An 11125-nucleotide genomic window follows, 5' to 3' on the forward strand; every position below is an offset into this window, starting at 1 on the left:
TCCTCCGCCATGGTACATCTCTGATCTACTTACAGTATGCTTCTGCACTTCAGTGTATCAGTTTGGGATACAATATCATTGGAATGCTGCCAGAAGGGCATATTGTGCTCTGGGACATGCATCCAGCTCATTGGCTGGACCAGGCATCCTCTCTGGCTTTTCATTTGTTGTCCTAACGCTCACTCACTCTGAGCCTGCTTGGCTGCTTTACATCATCCCCGCCTTACCTTGTCTTGCCTTCAGTCAGTTTGTACCCTTAGCCAGAAATATTAGGCTCACATAACTTCCTTTCTGCTGTTTACTTCAGACGTAAACCAGGAAATTGATTACGGTTGTTAGCAGGACTCAACCATTGAGGGGGATAAGCCCTCGATCAGTAGGTCCCAACAGTAATTAAAGAACAGATTCTGAACCAGTCCACAAACTTGGAAATGGTCAATCATTCAGTCTGTCCACCTGTCCACGTCAGGATTCTTTCCACATAAGGGGTGAGGAGCCGAATATTGGGCAGCCACCAGCTGTCTTGAGTTTTTCTGTTCTATCACGGGCTGTTTTATCCTGGAATGAGAAAAATGCAGGTATTATGGGAGATGAAAGTGGATTTTGCAATTGTTAATTTTTGTGCGGTGGGGAGATGTTGCAAGTGAGTGAGTAGGCAGAGGGCATGAAGGTTATTGCTGTCAGTGGTTTGGCGGGTGAGAGTGAATTTAGTAAAGGTGTTGCAGCAGTAGTGAGAGTGGTAGAGCATGAACCTTGATGCAAAGTAAGTACATGAACAGAGATATCATGAGTGTGAAGTATTAAAGAGAAGATGGTGATACTTATGCTGGTGAGTGGAGAAGGTCAGTGACCTTCCTTCACTATTGTTGTGTATTCCTCCATACCTAGAAGGCTGCACTGAATCGGGTGAAAACTCACCAGGCTGTATGGTCTAGTGTCGTGGTATCTCTGCTGATCCTCGGGGGATGAAAATGTCTAGCACCTTCGCTGCCCCATTCAGCAGGGTGTCAGTTTCCCCTTGTCAGTTATGTACACAGCAAATGTCAATAACCATCTGGGACATCTCTAGACTGACATTCTTGTGCGGGTGCAAATCAAGCTTTTAAGAATAACGTGGGTGCAAGGGATGCCAATCTTTCAGTAGATATCAGTGAGTGACCAGTTGGTCTGGCAATAGCATGTGACCAGGTATGGATAGAATTGACTGAGGAATGGCATAACGGGATTGGTAGTTAATGAGGTGAATAATATAAAAAATGCCTAGCAATCGTGCTGGCCCTTATGGCAAGAATCCTGCAATAAAAACTCAACAACACTTGCACATAGTCATAAAAAGTAAGATTTAGCCAAATGCATGATATTTGATGTTTGATTTTTGTCTAGTTACATAGTTGAAATCCAGACAGCTAAGTCACATTTGGAGAGTTTCAAGGAAGGTTGCTCTCTGTGAGTTCTAGTGAGAATTATCATACAGTTTAATGCTGCTTACCTCATTCTGTGTGTGCCACACCTCTGTGGCATTATGCCAGTGCTGAATAGCCCTTCACAGTACACATAGTAGGAGGGAAACAAAAATGCTTCTGAGTGCATAAAGCTGACATGGATGATATTTCATTGCAAACAGAATCTCACATTTATAAATATATTTCCAATTTACATCATCACCTGTCTGATCAAGTAACATTGTAATACCAGCTTTTAGAATCAATCTCTAATACCATAACAAATTAGAATCCTGTCGAATGGAGTGTTACTACTTTCCTAATGCCCACAAGTATGATTGTAGCCTGTAAGATTTATATGTATAATTTTTAACATTATTTGTTGTGAATTTGGATTTCTGATTTTTGAGTTAATAACAGTTGAATGTTCTATGTTTCTGAAGTTAATTATTCACTTATAAGCATTTCCTTAGCCATGGTGATTTCTTTTGAAAGTAGTTGTGAGACCTGGCTTTAGAGTGAATATGCTTTGTACAGTACTAATCAACTTTTGTTTATTTAGATTGTGTTGCAATCCAACATGATAAATAATGGAGATTCTGTTTGCAATGAAGTATCATCCATGTCAGCTTTGTAAATAAGTTATGGAATTTGCCTTTTTTAAGCCATAGGGAAAGACTGAGGGAGTCTTTTAGTTTCACTTTTGACTTTGAACTGGGAAGCCTGGTAAAGTCTTTGGAATAGTACTGATTCATAGAAAAATGTTCTAAGAAGAAAAGGATATATAATGAACGAGGTTACCTTAGGTTGAAGAGTTGGTGTTTGCTTCTTCCTGAAGCTATCAGGAGTTCTAGTGTAAAAGTTGAAGTCAAACCAAAGTGTTAGATACAGAGATGGTAGTGTTACAATCAAAACACCCAAAGAGAAGCGCCTTGCCCTATAGTCTGTGGAAAGAATGTACAGTGGTATAACCTGCTTCTCAACAACTTCTAGTGGTTAAATAAAATAAATCTCTGACACTCACTTTAAAATAAACAAGTAACTATTTATTTGTCTAACACTAATACTGAACAAATTAACTAAATTATAACAAACTGAATAAATCCCCCCCCCAACTACGAACTATTCCATAATGAAAAGATTCTAATGGTATGCTATTCCAATAAATACAAGTCCCACTCATTACAAAATAGAATTTAATCTTTCAAAATTACAGCCTGGCTACGTGTCTTCCGGAAAGTTCTGTGTCTTCTCCATTGTTTCTTCTGTCAGGAACACCTCCTTTGTTTCTTCTGTCATTGGTACCGTTATTGTTTAGATGGTGCTTTCTCTAGTACATAGATGACTGTGAGAGCCAGTGATTCCTTCTTGAGAGCTGACGGCTATTAGCTCTGGTGGATGGCTGTTAGCTCTCTGGCTCTTTCTCCAACTACCTCCACCTTTTATATCCTTGATGACATTTCATTATTTCTTACAATAGGATTGATCCTATGTTGTTAAAACCATCAGATTTAAATTTATTAGGTTTTGGTATCTAAGGGCCTGGTTCTAATTGAATAGCTAAATTCAGAAGACCATTGTCTTGGTAAAAACTACTTGGTCTGCTAACTGTATGGCCTTTCGATACAAATTTTCCAGTTCGGGCTTTCTATGTACTTGCATTTTAAATCTCTAAGCACAGAAAAAGCACCGTCTTTTAAAGGGACCATACAATGCTTTCCCCTGCCGCAGCATTTTACAATTTTCTATATGCCAAATTCTGCCTACTTTCCAATTTACAATTACTCTATCCAACTTCAAAACAATAGTGTGAATATTATATGAATGGGGCCTGTACCAGAGGTGTGTTTAGATACTATATAAATTCTGTTTGTTTCTTTTCAACTGATAAAATGGTGTCTATACTTCAGCTGTATATTTAAAAATCTTTGCGACTCGGCAAGTTGGCAGCGATTCTGTAGAACTGCTGTGGATGGCTCTGCTTAACAGCCAAGGCATATTGGTGTTTTTTGCCATCCCTGGCCAACTTATGTGGAGGAATTATTAGTTTAAAACCTTACAGAACACATATTCATTAATATTTGGGTGTGGGAAGGATGCCAAAAGGAAAAGGAGCGAGCAAACAGCAGCAGAGAGAACAGTCCCTGCAGCACCGGGCACACCAGAGGCTGTAGCAGCAGCCTCTCCTGAACCCCCGCGGGACCTGACAGACTCACAGGAATTGGTGGCGGTGATAGCGAGACTTATCTCGAAGGTTGGGGCTATGATTGAGAAGATCCGTGAGGAGGTGCCTAGATCCAACCCATCGTGTCCATGCTACAGAAGCATGAACGGGTGCTCCAGTGGCTTGGGGAGCGGGTGGAGAGTCGAACCAAGGCCTCAGAAGCGGCGACTGAGTCCTCAACCAGTTAGATCCAAGTACTGGAGCAGGAGGTGTGGGCCTTACGAGACCAGGTTGACGATCTTGAAAATCGAGGTCGGAGGACGAATCTTCGGATTGTCGGGCTCCCGGAGGGTGAAGAAGGTGGGCAGCCAGTCAGCTTCTTTGGTAACTGGCTTCAAATTGAGTCCAGCTAGCTGCAGATTGAAAGGGCCTATTGGATCACGGTGCACAGGTTTGGGCCGGTACAGTGCCCCCGGCCCAGTCCTAGTGCGCTTCCAAACATACAAGGACAAGCAAAAAGTGAAAGAAGCCTCGAGATCACTGGGTAAAGACCGACAGGCACTGCTGCACAAGGGGTCAAAAAGCATGTTTTTCTAGGATTTCTCGGCAGCTGTAATTCAAAAGAGGATGTCCCTCAATGAAGTTAAAAAGAGGCTGAGGAACCTGGGCATCCAATACTCCATGAGGTACCCTGCAGTGCTCTGTTTCAGCCATTAGGACTCAGTTTATATGTTTGACTCAACGGATAAAGCTAAGAACTTTGCAGACGCTTTAAAATAGACTGACTGGTCAGAAGAGTACAGTTAATGTTCAGTCTTTTTCTTCTTTCCCTGTGTTTTCCATTTTTCCCTCTTTTTTTGCTCTTTCCCCAATAAAAAAAAACTTGGAATATGTTGTTCCTATTATAATTTTATAAATGGATTTTATCATGGGAAATTTTGTGGATGTCCTTTGTTGTCTCCCTTTTTTTTGTTCTCTTTCTCTTTTAGTCACAAGTAGGGGTGTCATGGAGCCAGGAATGGGCACAGTACTTATCCTGACTTTGTCGTTTGATCATCTCCTTGTTTAGGTTTTTTTTGCCTTAGGCTGGGGCACAGTCTGGGCTTGAAGGAGCTGTGATGGAGGGGATGGGTCGGGTGAGTTCCCCCTATGGGCAGGGGGGAGACTCTCCTGTTCAAGGTTTTATAGTTGTTTTCTTTGTAGTTTTTTGGTAGTGGTAGTTGTTTGCAGTTATGATTAGAGTAGTTTTTGTATACAAAATTCTGCAACTCTGTGCTCTCCATTTACTTGTGCTTGCCGCATTGTAAGCAGGGTTCTCCCTCCCAGGGGTTTAAGGGTCTCTGAAAGGGGATATGGCTAAGTGTCTTGTTAAATGGTGCACCTGGAACAGCAAGGGAAGTCATTCGTCTGTTAAAAGCAAAATAGTACTTTCTAACCTTAAGAGGGAAAGGGTTGATATCACTCTGTTGCAGGAAACCCATCTTGATGATGGGAAACACCTGAAGCTAACAAACAGGGGGTTATGACCGGGTATTCTTTTCTTTATTACTAAAAGTAGGGGAATGGCGGTACTTATCCAGAAAAATCTTTCGTTCACATTATTAGAGCAGGTGAAGGATGAGCAGTGACAGTTTGTGATACTTAAGGCCCTGATACATGGGGAAGAATATGGCATTTTAAATGTCTACTGTCCTCCGGCGCATCCTCTCAAATTTTTGGTTAGTGCCTTTTCTAAGTTGAGTGCCTTTAGAACCCGGCACATTATTATAGGGAGGGATTTTAATTGTCTTTTGGATCGGACAGTGGACAGGATGCCTAGTGGGCCCTCAACTGTTTCTTCACAGGCCAAGCAGGTGGCTGACTTATGCGAGGATTTGGGGCTGGTGGATATTTGGAGATGTCTTCACCCTATTGGTAGGGACTTCACCTTTTTTTTCAAACTCACATAAATGTCACATGAGGATTGATCCTTTTCTGGCTTGCTCGACCCTTCTGGATTCAATTGAGTTGTAAAATTGGGAATATAGCTATCTCTGATCACCCCGCGGTATATTGGGAGGTTAAGGCCAAGAGTGAGGGACTAGGTTTGCGGCACTGGTGTCTGGATCGTTTTCTCCTTAAGGATTCCAAATTTGTGGAATACATTTTGAAGGAGTTTCAGGAGTTCTTGACTATCAACTCAGGCAAGTAGTCCGTCTATGCTATGGGAGACTGCTAAGGTCTTTCCTCGGGGATTAGCTATTTCCTATTCAGCTAGCCAGAAACGATAGAAGGGGGAACAGCAACGTCTACTTGAGACGCAGTTGAAAGCCACCAAAACGGCACATTTTGCACGGCCTTCTGTGACAAAGCTACAGCGGATTACGGCCCTCTGGGCTGCCTTAATTCAATACTTACACAAACCGCAAAGAAAGAACTTGCTTTCGCTAGACAAAGGATGTTTGAGTATGGGGTTAAGGAAGGGAAGTATTTACTGTAACTGACTTGGAAAAAGTGTGCTCCCCAATCCATTACTGCAATCTGAGACAGCGCCGGGTACCTTACATTTGATGCCAAAAGGATTAATGAGGCTTTTCAGAGTTTTTACTTTGAATTGTATTGATCTGAAGGTTGTGAGGACAGGTGGGCTAAAATGGAAGCCTTTTTTAAGAACCTGGACCTCCCAGTGGTAACCTTGGAACAGGCCTCTCTCCTTTATGCCCTCTTGACAGTTTAGGAAACATAGGAGGCAGCTAGGCAACTTCAGAGTGGGAAAGCGCCTGGCCCTGATGGTCTCCTGGGTGAGTTTTATAAGGAGTTTATAGGGATTCTGTCAAGGCCAATGTTGGAGATGTACAATCACTCCTCTATGCTTGAATGCTTACCACCATCTTTGACAGAAGCTAATATTTCCCTCATTCTTAAGTAGGAGAAGGTTCCTGAGGATTGTGCCTCATACAGGCCCATCTCTCTATTAAATTCAGATTTCAAGATTCTGACTAAGATCCTGGCACTGAGATTGGAGAAAGTGTTGTCCCATATTGTCAAAGTGGACCAGACAGGTTTTATAAGGGGCTGTAAGTCTTCTAATAATATTAGAAAGTTGCTGAATATGGTCCAAGTATGTCAGCAACAATCAATTCAGGGGTTTGTGATTTCCTTAGATGCAGAGAAAGCATTTGACCGATTGGAATGGCCATACCTCTTTTATGTCTTAGAGCTGTTTGGGTTGGGTGGGGTCTTTGCTAGGTGGGTGGAAGTTTTATATCGCCACCCTCTGGCTGTGGTCGTCGTCAACCAGGTGAAGTCTGGGAACTTTAGGATTGGTAGGGGTAGTCACGAAGGCTGCCCCCTTTCACCATTGTTGTTTACATTGGTGATAGAGGCGCTGGTAGAAGCCATTTGTCAGAATGTCCACATAACTGCTCCGGAAGTGCGATCGAGGGTACATGAGATTACACTGTATGCGAATGATGTCCACCTGTTTTTATCCAACCCGATGATCTCAGTGCCCCATCAGATACAATGCATTAATTTGTTTGGGGCTATTTCAAGATAGGTCAGGCAGCATCCAGGGAACAGGAGAATCGACGTGTGCTTTTCCAGCAACACATTTCCAGCTCTGATCTCCAGCATCTGCAGACCTCACTTTCTTCTCCGCTATTTCAAGATATAAGATCAACTTTGCAAAATTGGAGGCAATGCTTTTTGGGGAACCTCAAGGAAGTGCCAGTGGTTAAAGGTGGTCCTAGGTTCCCTTTAAAGTGGTCACGGGCCGGGTTCCAATACCCAGGCATTTTTATTACCCCCACGTTTGACCAGTTATTTCAGACTAACTTTGCTCACTTACTCGACAATATTAGGTGAGATCTCCAGAGATGGGAGGCTCTTCCAATTTCAAGGTTGGGCTGAATAGGCTTCATTAAGATGAATGTCCTTCCTTGTTTGCTTTATCCCATGCGTATGCTCCCTATAATGTTTCCTAGGTCAACGCTGTGGAAACTTACAAGTTGGTTTAGTTCCTTTGTCTTGCATCATAGGTGGCCCCTCTTCAAACTTACTAAAGTGCAGTTGCCTCAAGGATTGGGAAGAGTTGATTTCCCAGACATCAGGAGGTATCAATTGAGTTCCCTGCTGTCCTTTGTCTGCGATTGGGTCGGTAACGATCTGAACTCAATATGGCTGGATATCGAGGCCTCCCAGGCAAAGTGCCCTTTTATTAGTCAGTTGTTGATAAGATAAGGACAGTTATGGACCACTGCTGGAACCTCATTGTTATTAGTATTGTCAAGGCATGGAGGGCAATGCGTCAGAGTGAGCGTTACTTATCCAAGGCTTCGCCACTTATGCCCATAGTTGGTATGTCAGGGTTCTGACCAAGAATGATAGACTCGGGTTTAAACTATGGGCAGCGAGAGGAGTTTCCAGTTTGGGAGACTTGTTTGAGGGGGAGGTTATGATGTATTTCGAGCAATTGAATTGCAAATACGGGCTACCCAGCAGAGATCTTTTCTGTTGTTTTCAGGTTAAGGATTTCATTCGGAAGAAGACTACGCTTCTCACTAAGCCCTATAAGCCCGATATAGAGAGGTTGCTGCTACGTTCCACAAGCACTCTCTTGGTAATGCCGTCTATCACCTGCTGGGAGGCAGGGCCTGGCAGGATATTAACCAGTTATGTGAGGTCTGGGAGCAAGAGCTAGGAGTGGAGATCTCTTCTGAAACATGGGAGGACATATGGGAGAACAAGCGCTATTCAGTTAAAAGTTCTGCACAGGGTTCATCTGACACCGGACTGTCAGGCCAAGTTTAAAAAAGGAGCATCTTCAATGTGCCCCAAATGTAAAATAAGTGTAGGTACTTTTAGTCATTGCTTCTGGGCATGCCACAGGCTCCGTGTTTATTGAAGCGCTGTGTCAGGAGAGATAGGGAGGGGATTGAGGACTGAAGTTAAAGTAGACCTGATATCTCTCCTCCTAGGTCTACCAGATTTATCGTCTTTAGATGGGCATGGGTAGAAACTACTTAATATTCTTACTTACTGTGCATGGAAGAATATTCGATTGAATTGGGTGTCTAAGAACCTGCCAGGCTTGCTAGGATGGCTGAAATTAATTATGGAGAGCATTCTCTTGGAGTTTATTGCAAACATGGTGCGCCACACAAACCTTTTTTTACAAGAATAGAGTCATAGAGATGTACAGCATAGAAACAGACCCGTCAGTCCAACTCGTCCATGCCGACCAGCTATCCCAGCCCAATGTGGTCCCACCTGCCAGCACCTGGCCCATATCCCTCCAAACCCTTCCTATTCATATACTCATCCAGATACCTTTTAACTATTGCAATTGTACCAGCCTCCACCACTTCTTCTGGCAGCTCATTCCAGACACGTACCACCCCCTGAGTGAAATAGTTGCCTCTTTATATCTTTCCCCTCTCACCCTAAACTTATGTCCTCTAGTTCTGGACTCCTCCACCCCAGGGAAAAGACTGTCTATTTATCCTATCCATGCACCGCATGATTTTATAAAACTCTATAAGGTGACCACTCAGCCTCCAACGCTCCAGGGAAAACAGCCCTTGCCTATTCAACCTCACCCTGTAGCTCAAATCCTCCAACCCTGGCAACATCCTTGTAAATCTTTTCTGAACCCTTTCAAGTTTCACAACACCTTTCCGATAGGAAGGAGACCAGAATTGCATGCAATATTCCAACAGTGGCCTAACCAATGTCCAGTACAGCCACGACATGACCTCCCAACTCCTGTACTCAATACTCTGACCAATAAAACAAAGCATACCAAATGCCTTCTTCAGCATCCTATCCACCTGTGACTCCACTTTCAAGGAGCTATGAACCTGCACTCCAAGGTCTCTTTGTTCAGCAACACTCCTTAGGACCTTACCATTAAGTGTATACGTCCTGCTAAGATTTACTTTACCAAAATGCAGCACCTCACGTTTATCTGAATTAAATTCCATCTGCCACTTCTCAGCCCATTGACCCATCTGATCAAGATCCTGTTGTAATCTGAGGTAACCTTCATCGCTGTCTAGTGCACCTCCAATTTTGGTGTCATCAGCAAACTTACTAACTGTACCTCTTATGCTCACATCCAAATCATTTATATAAATGATGAAAAGTAGTGGACCCAGCACCAATCCTTGTGGCACTCCACTGGTCACAGGCCACCACCACCACCCTCTGTCCTGGGGATTTATCCACTTTTATACCTTGCACCAATTTTGTATACAAATGGTGAGTTCTCCCTTTATTCCATGAGTTCTAACCTTGCTCACCAATCTCCCATGGGGAACCTTGTCGAATGCCTTACTGAAGTCCATATAGATCACATCTACCGCGCTGCCCTCATCAATCCTCTTTGTTACTTCTTCAAACAACCCAATCAAGTTTATGAGACATGATTTCCCATACATAAAGCCATGTTGACTATCCCTAATCAGTCCTTGCCTTTCCAAATACATGTACATCCTGTCCCTCAGGATTCCCTCCAGCAACTTGCCCACCACCGATGTCAGACTCACTGGTCAATAGATCCCTGGCTTGTCCTTACCACCTTTCTTAAACAGTGGCACCACGTTAGCCAACCTCCAATCTTCCGGCACTTCACCTATGACTTGTTGATACAAATATATCAGCAAGAGGCCCAGCAATCACTCCCTAGCTTCCCACAGAGTTCTCGGGTACACCTGGTGATTTATCCACTTTTATGCCTTTCAAGACATCCAGCACTTCCTCCTCTGTAATTTGGACATTTTTCAAGATGTCAACATCTATTTCCCTATGTTCTATATTCTCCATATCCTTTTCCACAGTAAATACTGATGCAAAATACTCATTTAGTATCTGCCCCATCTCCTGCGGCTCTACACAAAGGCCACCTTTCTGATCTTTGAGGGGCCATATTCTCTCCCTAGTTATCCTTTTGTCCTTAATGTATTTGTAAAAACCCTTTGGATTCTCCTTAACTCTGTTGCCAAAGCTAGCTCATGTCCCATTTTTGCCCTCCTGATTTCTCTCTTAAGCATACTCCTACTGCCTTTATACTCTTCTAAGGATTCACTCGTTCTATCATGTCTATACCACTTAGCAGCCCTTTTTGAGTTATTTGGATACAGATTTGTCTGCTATCTTAACTAGTGCGTTTGTTTAACCAGGATGGTTAACCCTGGTGGGGGGTCTACTGAGTTAATACGGGTATATATACAACACTCCCATTCTTTTATTTGGGAGCTTTGTGCCAAGCATTACTATTTTGTGTTTTTGTGTGTTCTTTTGTTTGTTTTTGTTTTATTAGTCACTTATTTATTAGTGTTGTTTTAAACAGTGTTGGGTGTTCAAAGTTTGTGAGAAGATTTGTAGTTCGGGTGCTCGTTGTTGTGGTTCTGTTCGCTGAGCTGGGAATTTGAGTTGGGTTTTGTTTTGTATTATAGGGTAGGTTAGTAGTTAGTAGACAGTAGTTATATTGTAATTTGCAGTTTTCTTTATTATACTGGTATTTGTTATATTTTCAATA

This window comes from Chiloscyllium plagiosum, chromosome 2 (assembly GCF_004010195.1).
Source record: "Chiloscyllium plagiosum isolate BGI_BamShark_2017 chromosome 2, ASM401019v2, whole genome shotgun sequence".
Taxonomy (NCBI): Eukaryota; Metazoa; Chordata; class Chondrichthyes; order Orectolobiformes; family Hemiscylliidae; genus Chiloscyllium; species Chiloscyllium plagiosum.